The sequence below is a fragment of the Hydra viridissima genome, unplaced genomic scaffold (genome assembly GCF_058129835.1).
Source record: "Hydra viridissima isolate aposymbiotic clone 2 unplaced genomic scaffold, HvirCarnegie_v1 scaffold_9, whole genome shotgun sequence".
NCBI classification, from domain to species: domain Eukaryota; kingdom Metazoa; phylum Cnidaria; class Hydrozoa; order Anthoathecata; family Hydridae; genus Hydra; species Hydra viridissima.
Genome location: NW_028324308.1, coordinates 11,321,726 through 11,332,239, shown reverse-complemented (window position 1 = coordinate 11,332,239; position 10,514 = coordinate 11,321,726). Strand labels below are relative to the sequence as shown.

General features: G+C 29.5%; 1 long non-coding RNA gene across 1 annotated transcript; it reads left to right on the top strand.

Moving 5' to 3' along the window:
* Positions 1-7,005: 7,005 nt before the first annotated feature.
* Positions 7,006-8,518, top strand: LOC149884027 (uncharacterized). The gene is made up of 3 exons (XR_016455492.1): positions 7,006-7,257; positions 7,394-7,552; positions 8,370-8,518. It is a non-coding gene; the product is annotated as an uncharacterized LOC149884027 (long non-coding RNA).
* The last annotated feature ends 1,996 nt before the right edge of the window (positions 8,519-10,514 follow it).

Here is a 10,514-nt window from a genome sequence, read left to right as displayed (position 1 = left end):
AAATCATTTCTTGATTTGGTAGACAAATATTTTCCATCTAAGCATATTTTGAACAAGATATTCAATAGAAACACTTTAAAATTCAGTAACAGCTGCATGCCGAATTGAAAATCTGTAATAAACTGGCATAACCAAAAAAACATCGACGATATTGAAGATCAAAATAAGAAATCCTGCAATTGTATCAACAGGTTGCATTGTCCCCTAAATCAACTTTGCCTAACAGAAAACATACTTTACAAAGCTGTTATTTCTTCCGAACTATTTAGATAAAATATATATTGGTGTAAGTGAACCACCTTTTAAATTACATTATGCAAACCACATTAAGCCGTTTAATACTGTAAGATACAAAAACGATACCGAACTATCCAAGGAAGTGTGGCGCATAAACAATGATATATTTAAGATAACTAGATGTCTAACTTCCGCGTATTTTTTGAAGCAAAAATCGGCCATTATGGGGGGCAAATTTAACAAATCAAAAGCTTCGTATTTGTTTTGTTTTGATAAATAGCGTAAAGACTTTGCCCCCCATAATGGCCGATTTTTGCTTCACTTTTTCTTATACCGATTTACGGCAGTTAGACATCTAGTTATTCTTAATATATCATTGCGCATAAAAGAAAAAAACGGAAAACCTTTTATTAAAAGAAGTATTATCAGGAAATGCCAACCTTATCAACCAAGAAGATGCGCTCTATGTTTAAATGAAAAAACTGAAACTGCCATCTATAGAGGCGCAAATTTATTAAATAAAAAGCAAGAGCTGGTAAGTAAGTGTATGAATAAATACATGCTTGCGTCATTTGACAGTAAAGACTAATTTGAAGCCATTAATAAGAACAATTCTTTTTTAACGACATTTTTAACTGTTTTTTCGTTTTTCTTTAATGTTTTCTTTTTGTAACGTTTTTTTCATTATGTATTTTGGCTGATGATTGCCGGTAGGCCGGTATGAAACTTTAAGTACCAACAAAGTTGTCATCCTTCGCTGTATCTTCTATATATATATATATATATATATATATATATATATATATATATATATATATATATATATATATATAATGAATTAGTCACACCATTAAAGTTTAAAACTTTTTTCGCAAAAACGACCAGAAATTCAAGTACAGCCTAACTGATAAAATGATAATACTTTAATTTATAAGGTTCGCGAAAGTTCTGTAACCATTTTACAAACAAGTCGAGAACAAGGATAAATGCTAACCAAAAGATAATTGGTAAAGCCTGTTTCAGAGAATCATGAATCATAGGTTAAACAAAAAACACTTAACGAACTTAAAAATAAAATTCATTGTCTATGCTAGAAAACACGTGGTTTAAGAAAACATCTGCAAACATTAAAGTAGAGTTGAAAAAATCTAGCAGAACTTTTGGCTGAATTTTTTGGAGAATTTTTTGGAAATCTTTAAAGAACAGAGTTTTTAAAAAAGAAAAAGGAGAAAAAAGCAGAGAGAGGAAGAAGAAAAAAAGAGAGAAGAAAGAAGAACGAAAGAATATTATATTGTTATTATTTGTATTAAAATTTTGTTATTAAGCTTTATGTAGGTGTAAAGTACTAAAAGTCAAAGGGTTTTCCATTACAAAAACCATAGGCGAACCACACACACCTACAAAATAATGAGGGCAATCCAACAATCCAATCATAAACACCCTAACATAACCAAACAAAACAAGCACATTCCCCAAAGATCAAAAAATTCCCACCCTTAGAAGATTTTGTTTTTTAATATTGCTAAGTATTTTTTGCTTTATGACCCCAAAAGCTGCCGCTGGTTTTTGTGACCCATCCATCGTACAAACGAAAATGAGTGCTGGTGACGATCCGGTGCCAATAATTGAAGAATAAGTTAAACCAATGTAGTGCCTTTTTAAAAGAAGTAGCGCAAATAACTGTGAAGAGAATTTCAATGACAAAATCCACAGAAAACCTTCAGTTAAAAAAAGTCCACAGCAATACTTCCTCAATCAAGATTCGAGTTTGATCGAGATATATTTAAAACATCAATTGTACATGAAACTCTAGTGGATTTAGACCAGTCAAAAAGGATATTGTTGATTTCTGACTTAAGTGAATAATATCTGTTAAGAGTAAATGACTTTAGAAAAAGCAAATAACAATCTTTCAATTAAAAACCTGTTATCTGGAGAAATATGATGACCTTTTATGATTTGTTCGGATGGTTATCAGCAAAAAAGAGTTATTGATATCGAAAAATTAACAAGTTTTGAAAAAAAACGGTCATTTAACAAAGGTAAAGAAAACATGAATAAAAATTTTAAAAAAGTATTTCCTATATTTTTCATATGTATTTACATATATACAAAGTTATTTACTGGTAACTTTATTAGATGCTTGAAATTGGTATTACTAAAAGTAAATCTGCAAAGGTCAAAAGAACGGAGTATGCAATAAAAAACATACGATAGCCGGTTATATTTGGAGAATTTGCATATGTACACATCATTCTTTGAGGATCTTGTCGCATTTTCTTGTAATCAACTAGTAAAAGCAACACCAATGAAGACAATACCACAAATCCTAACACTATGAAGATAATAATAAAGTCCCGTTCTGTTATCAAACTTATTCCACGTTTTGGAAACAGTGTTTTAGTAAACAGTATACCTTTACTAAGAGAAGCTAATATGCAAAAGAACATTGTTATGATTATGCTACTGAAGCATATTACTCCAGTCATTTTGCATAATAAATATCCAAAGCGCCATTCTGCTTGGATTAAACTAGAAGCCATTAAAGGCATGCAAACAAGTGATGCTGTCATATTCATTGCCGCAGATAAGAGGACAAATTTTAAGTATAATCCTTGCGCTTGCGTTTTGAAGCAGTTTAACGCACAAACAAATCCATTACCTATTAAAACTGCTGCGCATACTGCTATAATTACCGATGCCTGAAATGACGTTAATGTCGGGTCAAGATCTGATTCCATGTCCCCCATTTCAATATCAATATCCATTGCCCCGTCTCCAGGTACTCTCATTCTATTTGTCTAAACTGTCTAAATCCAGAATCAATAAAAACTTGATGATAAGAGATCGTCTACAAGTTTGCCACATTTAATTCGTGTTTTCAAGCTTGCTAAATTTTGAATTTATGTATCGTCTTTTTTTAATGGTCTCTCAATAAAAAAAACAACAAATCTCTCTTTTTTTAAAACATTAAATGTTATTCCTACCTCCCAACCATTAATTTGTACGCAGCAGGAAGCTGTTTAGTTTACACGTTTATTCAATGGAGCGTAAAGGTTGCTGAGCAACTCAAATGTTGCATTTTACATGATTGTTGTATTCTTTTAAATTATTATTACTATTTTACTTTAATTTGTTTATTTTTTAAATTTGCTAGCTTATGTTAAAATTGTGCGTTACCTTTCGAACACCCTGTATATATAGTGGAACATGGGGCAAGATGACGAAAGTTTTGAAAAGCATTTATATCTTAGTCAATAACTGTTTCAATAAGTAAAACTTTATCAAGAAGTGAAAAAAAATTGTTATGCGTCACTTATATATATAAAAAAAACATTAAAAAAATTGAAAATAGCCTGGAAAAGACTCATTAACCAACGTTACCTCAAGTCGTCATCTTGGTCCGTATGCGGGGCAAGATTGGGACTTTAAAAAAAGTAAATTCCATTATATCATTACCTTCTCAAATTACATGATATCATAAACTCATCGTTTGTAAGATAAATAATATAAATGGTTATGTAATTTTAAAAACAATCAAACTATATATTTATGTAGGATTATGCAAAAAAAGCCTACTAATCAGTTTACAGCAAATTTCAACACAAAAAAATAAAACAAATGTTAAACAAAACATTTTGAAGCATAATAAAGCAATGCATTAATGACTAAGCTACAAGACTACATACAAGAGTTACTACAGTACAAGTTTATTGTAAAACATATTTTGTACTTCAGCGAAACGACGAACGAATCATCTTTCTCCGTTCACTTGCCCCTAGGCTACACAATCTTTAAAATGAATCAGAACTATACATATATAAATTATCATAGCTTAATACTACTTATATGGCTTCTAAATTGAACAAACTGAATGAAAATTCTCCCTTTAGTTGGTGATGTAATGATGAAATAAATTAAATACAAGTGGATGAATTTAAAGCAAACAAAAAAGTTAATAATTTTATATATATATATATATATATATATATACATATATATATTAGGGTTATATATGCATAAGTATATTTCTCAGGCGGAATGAGGTGCCCGAGGTTTGTCCTAATACCCAACGGACTTTCTGAAATATGCTTCTTGGTTTTTTAGATAGTTCGAGAATGTTCCAGAAAGTTCTGGAAGTTTCTTGAAAATTCTTAAGGTTCCTTAAAAGTTCTAAAGTTTTCTTCAAAGTTCTAGAATATTCTAGCAGTTCTGGAATATTTTTGAAGAATACTAAATATTTAATACATATCGAGAACGTTCTCGAAAACACACAAACTTCAAAATATAGTTATCCCGGTCACAGAAGCAAAGATTTTGTAAAATAGCATTTATTTTCTATTTGTTTTGGCAAAACGGGGTAGAAAAACACACTCTTAGTCCAAGGGCGAACCAAAAATAAAATTTTTTTACATAGTGTAATCGAAATCGAATCGAATGTATTTAGTTAATCGAATATATTTCGAGTTTCGAATCTTGGTTCGATATTTAGAAAATTGCTGTAAAGTATAAAATATTGAAACGCTTCAAAATGGAGGATAAGAGAGTGAAGAACGTTATTTGAAGTTATTTTGATAGGCGTAAAGTGAACTATACTATTTTTGGTTTTTGTAAAATCGGAAAATGTAGTCAAAAAGTATCTTGTCGTACTTCATCTACAACTAGCTTACTAACTCATCTGAGAAGTTATCACAAGAAAAAATCAGCAAAGTGTAATTAAAAGATATAAGAAGCAAAAAGAATGAAGAAGGAAAAAAATAAAGTTGGAAAATAATTGTCAGTTAGTGTCACACATCTATGGGCAAAGAAAACAGCTGGGACGTCTGATAACGAAAAAGTTAAAAAAATAACACGAGCTATTAGACGCATGTTAGCTTCCAATTACTTGCCGTACAAATTTGTAGAAGGACAAAATTTTCAGGCACCTATGATATTGGTTGTTCCTCAGTATCATATTCCGATCAGTACTATTTTTTCTCGCAGTGTTGTGCGAATAATGTATAAAAATTTGATCAGATTGCTACTGAGTTTGTTGGCATCCCATCCTATTGTTTTTCCACAGATATATGGTCTTCTCGCGCACTGGATTCCTGCATACCTTTTTGTTTGATATATTTAACTGCTGATTTTCAAATGCGGCTATGAGTACTGAATAATAAAAAATTTGGCTGTGTACGGGCGAAGCAATATTTGAATCTCCTGAGAAGTCAATTGGAGACTGGCCGTTACCAAGAACAGTACTAATAAAAGTTCTTCGAGATAATAGTAGTAACATGAGAGCATCCATTAATAAGTGCCAAAACTTCATAGGCTTACCTTGCTTTGCTCACACGCTTCAATTATTAATTAATTATGCAGTATTCAAAATTGAAGGCATGAGTAATATAATAACAAAATGTAAAAAAATTGTCTCGCACTGCCATTACAGAATTCAATCATCTCAATTATTGCATGCCCAACAAAGGTAATTAAAAAGAGGTGAACGTGGGCTCATAATGGGTGTATCAACGCGTTAGAATTTCGACTATTAAATGATTAAACGTTTTATGGAAGAAAAAGCGCCCTTATCAAGCGCCGAAATTTGATTTACTGGTAAGGTGGTAAATCAAGGTGGTATCTCACTACGAATGAAATTAAATGGCCGAGAGTTAAGTAACAATTTTGGGTCCTTTTGAACAAGTTAGCGGAGAGCCATGTGGTGAAAGCTATCCAACGTTATAAATACCTGCTCTGCATGGATTACTCAAAAAATTACAAGGTTTCATCAGTGATATTGCAAATAGAGACTCTGTAATTTCTCTAGCGCGAAAACTTATAGCATCTTTAGAACAATGGTTTCCTTTTTTTAATGAGGTAGTAATAACAATTATTTTTATACTGAAACTCAGAAATGTTTATTTCAGTGTTTTACCAACCTCTTTTTGACATTTACTGTCATTATTAATCACACACAAACTGTTTGTTACTTATTTAAATATAAATTTAACTTTAATTGCATTATGAACCATGGTCATACTTTTCTAATATATCAGTGTCTAAATATCTATATTGCTGGAACTAATTTACAGTTTCTGCACTTATTTATTAGGTTCAGCCAGATGCAGCTTGCACACTGGTAAATCTCAGATTCAAGTCACTTTACTACAAACAACCACAAAAGTTTGCGCCCAACTTATCAAAGCCTCGTGAACAACTTAATGAACTTCCAACAGTACCAGGTCCAGGACCAGAACTAGTCCAGTCTCAGCACTCAGTGGCAGAGTCTACATTAGCAACACAATCAATAGGCATGTCCCTCGATGTTACTGGTGCTGATGTGTCAAATATGAGTGCACTTGATGATGATGTGAAGACATGTTTGAAAGATATGGCAGTTGAGCGCATTGCTTGTCCACTGATAATGAATGAGCAATTAGTTAAGTCTCTACCCGACATCGCCCGAGTGATACATTTCGTTTTATTCTACACTTGCAGCACAGTTGAGATTTGATGATTTTTTCTTTGTTATGAGCATTTCAAGTTGACTTTTACAGGTTATATACTTAAACATTTAAATATTCTTATTTAATAAACTCGTTCAACTCTGACAGTTACATCTCAGTACTGATTTTTCATTTATGTCATAATGATTAAATGATTAAATGAATTAAATGTACACTTACACAAGTTTGTCTAAAGATATGTAAATATTATTTTTTGATATTGTTACAATATTGATATTGTTACAATATTGTGAATATACATGTGAATATTAAAGATAACTTTTAACGTTGACAGTTTCATAAAAAAGCCAATGAATAAAATAATTTTATCAAGCTCGAACTTGAACTCAATCGAAATTAATGCAATCTCGATCGAACTCGATCGAAAATAAAATAATCTAGATAACCTCAGTTCTTAATACATATAACCTTAGAGGATTCTGGAGAGATTTTGTTTACTGGATGCACTTAGCTTTAAAATTTTTATGTTGTTTTTAAATAAAGAAACATTAGATATTTTTCCCAACAGGAATACGCAGTAAGTTGTGCTATAAATGATGAAACAGATTCTGAGCGAGAAAATTTTATTTATCATATTTCATTTTTTATTAAAAATATTTCTGACGTATTACATCTTTATTCTAAATCTCGATCAGTATATGATTATCTTGTAGAAAAGCTAGTCTAACATTGTGTGCGTTAGTTACAACAGCAAATTAAATAAAGTTGAAGATATTTCAAGAGGAGATTTAGTAAACTTCAAGAATTTTATAAGTACGGTTTTGTATTAGTTGATGAGGTGTAAATAAAACCTGTATTGCAGTTCTCTGGAGGTAATTTATTTTTTACTTTTTACTTTGAATGCCTAGGTTTTATTTTCTAATATTTTGTCACTGTCATTTAGAAAAGTTTCTTTCTAAACGATAGTCTCAAAATTTTAAGAACTAAAATCTGTTGGATTTGTAAAGTCAAAAAAATGTAGTGTAAAACAAAAAACATTTCAATATTTCAATCCAAAAATCGTATATCTTTCTAAATGATACTTTCTAAATATTCAAAATGATACTTTCTAAATATACTTTTTAAATATTCAAAATGATACTGCGCATATTTTAAAGTTTACCCCAAATAATTGGATCATTGAAAAATTATGTTTAAAATATAAAATTGTAATGATCAAAATATACATTTCAAATATGATAATGATACAGTGTGACTTGAGTGAAAATTTCTAATCCAACTTCATGTTACTGGTCATTGAATGCTAAAGTTGTTCCCTTTAACGCAAAAAACTGCCACCAAATGTTGATAAAATGTTGGATTAGTTCTCAAAGCTTTTTGTAATGAAACAGTTTCTGCATAAGTTGTTACTTAGGGAAAGAATGGCTTAAAAAACAAACTGAATTTTCATCTTTAAAATAAAATTCTATATGTGTTTACAATCTAAAAAATATATCATTTTAAAGTTTGTTATTTTGCTTATTTTTTCAAAATACTCATTATTTACATAATCATAAAAGTAAACAGCTGCATAGGACAATTTTATCTTTTACCTTTTTTATTTCGCTTTGAAACGAAAAAACAATATAACTGTTTTTTTTTACTCATCTGGTTATAACTTTTCTCAATTACAATTTTTCTTATTTTTAGTGATTGGAAGTAATTATAACTATACCAGTTTTTTGTCATTGAAAATTTGCGGTTAAAGTGCGAGGAGAAATACAAAAAATTTGTTGAAGCGCAAAGACGGTTTATATTAAAAATTTAATTAATTTTTCCTACCTAAATTTTCCCTTTTTTTTTTTTCCTAGCTAATTTTTCCTATCTTATTTTTCTTATCTTAAAAAAACTCTTAATTATAATATTTAAACTTCAATCTGCATGATTTATCTTTCATTGCTTTATAAATATGCATCATTATTTTAAAGTCGAACTTTTAATGTAGTTTCTGTAATGATTAGAAATTAGTATTCTTTAAAAATTGATTTACTACAAAAATATAAAATAACTGCGAAGGTTAAGTAGAAGATCAGTCATCGTGAATAATTTGCAAGTTACTTAAAATATTTCAATTTATTTTATTCATGTTCTTTTAAATGCAATAGTGCTTCGTATCTTCCTATTTTCATTTTACGTTTTAAGATGTTATTAGACAAATAGGTTTTTGATATTATCCAACTAAAACGGTTTTACAATTTAATTTTTTTTCATCAATTTTTGAAAAAAATGTCTACAGACAACAATTTGACCGTAAATGGCCATTTCACAGGCTTATTTAGTTGCTTTTAATTGTACTATATTACAGGAAGTGTATAGTTTTATTACAAATGCATTGTGCTATTATTAATTTTATGAAAAAATACTTCCTTATAAACAAAAGCTTTCTAAAGCTCCGCTTAACATTGAATTTTTTGATTATCTGTTGGAAAACGTAAAATTTCAAGTAAATACATACTTTGTCTATCGGTTAAAAAGTTATTTCTTTTTAAAGAGATTTATGGCGTTATTAAATAACTTTTTTAAACAAAATTCATTCACTTTCTTACAAACAGACAAAAATTTTTAAAAAGAATTTTATTGTAGAAAAAGAATTTTATTGCATTATATTGTAGCAATTATTGCATGAATAAATTATACCACCTTTGTGTTTGACAATAAAGAGTAAATATAAATAAATGCGAAATTAAAAAAGATCTGCAATCCCTATTGTAAATGGACTATCTGTAAATAATTGACTTCCAAGCAAAGCCAAAAAAACTAGATACAATTAATTTTATGAGCAAAACGACATTTAATAAATAATGTTGAGAATTACACCTACCCCTACGTAGTGAATTTATTTTTGTTCGCTCCGAATCATCTTACTAAAATTCAACTAAGCATGCAAAGTTAACTCTTATAATCAATTTGTCTCAGGATAAGTTGAAGATGTGGGGTGTGGGATGTGTGTGAAAGTATCTTACAAGTATGTTCTTATTCCCAGCATGGTTGGTATATGTAATCCATTTTTAACCTGGAAACATGAATTTATGGCTTCAGGATAAAAATTGAGAGGTTTTTTATTCTATTTCTTGTAGCAGTATGTTTTTTTTTTTAGGTGAAACATTTACAAAGAACCATTATGACCATGGATTATTACTACCAAGGGTTTAAGGTTGTGGTTGAAATCAATTTTACTTCAGCCAAGTCCTTTCAATATAAGTTAAACAGTCATACTCGTGGAATAAATATGAAAAAAAATATATAAAAAACTAGTCTGGAAAGTTTGAAAAATTTAGTTAACTCAGAATATTGCATTTCTCAATGTCTTTTTGTCAAAGAAAATTTTCAAAAAAAAAAAAAAAAACCCAACAAGTTTTTATGCCAAATTAAACCTTGTTAACTCGTTTGCTATTTTTTCTCTAATAAACCACAATTAACTATATTTTTCTAGTCTCTATAAAACAACGAGTATTTTGTTTGTTGGTTATCCTTTATAAGGGTAGGCCTTAAATCAAAACAACTATAAGTTATTTTGTGACGTCAAGTCCGGAACTGTCATTTGAATTAATTTTAGCTTAATTTACTATTGTGGCATACTTTATAGCTGCATGCAGACTAAATTATTCAAAATTAGTTAACTAAAGGGTGGGGCAGAAATAAACAGTTATGACAGTTTAGTATAATTTAGTTTAAAACGAAAAGATCTTTAGTTTACATATATTTACCACAATTACTAATTTGACCAATTTATTTAGCTAAAAACTTGCTTATGTGGGTTAGGAATTCTCATATGAACACGAGCTAATTGCGAGA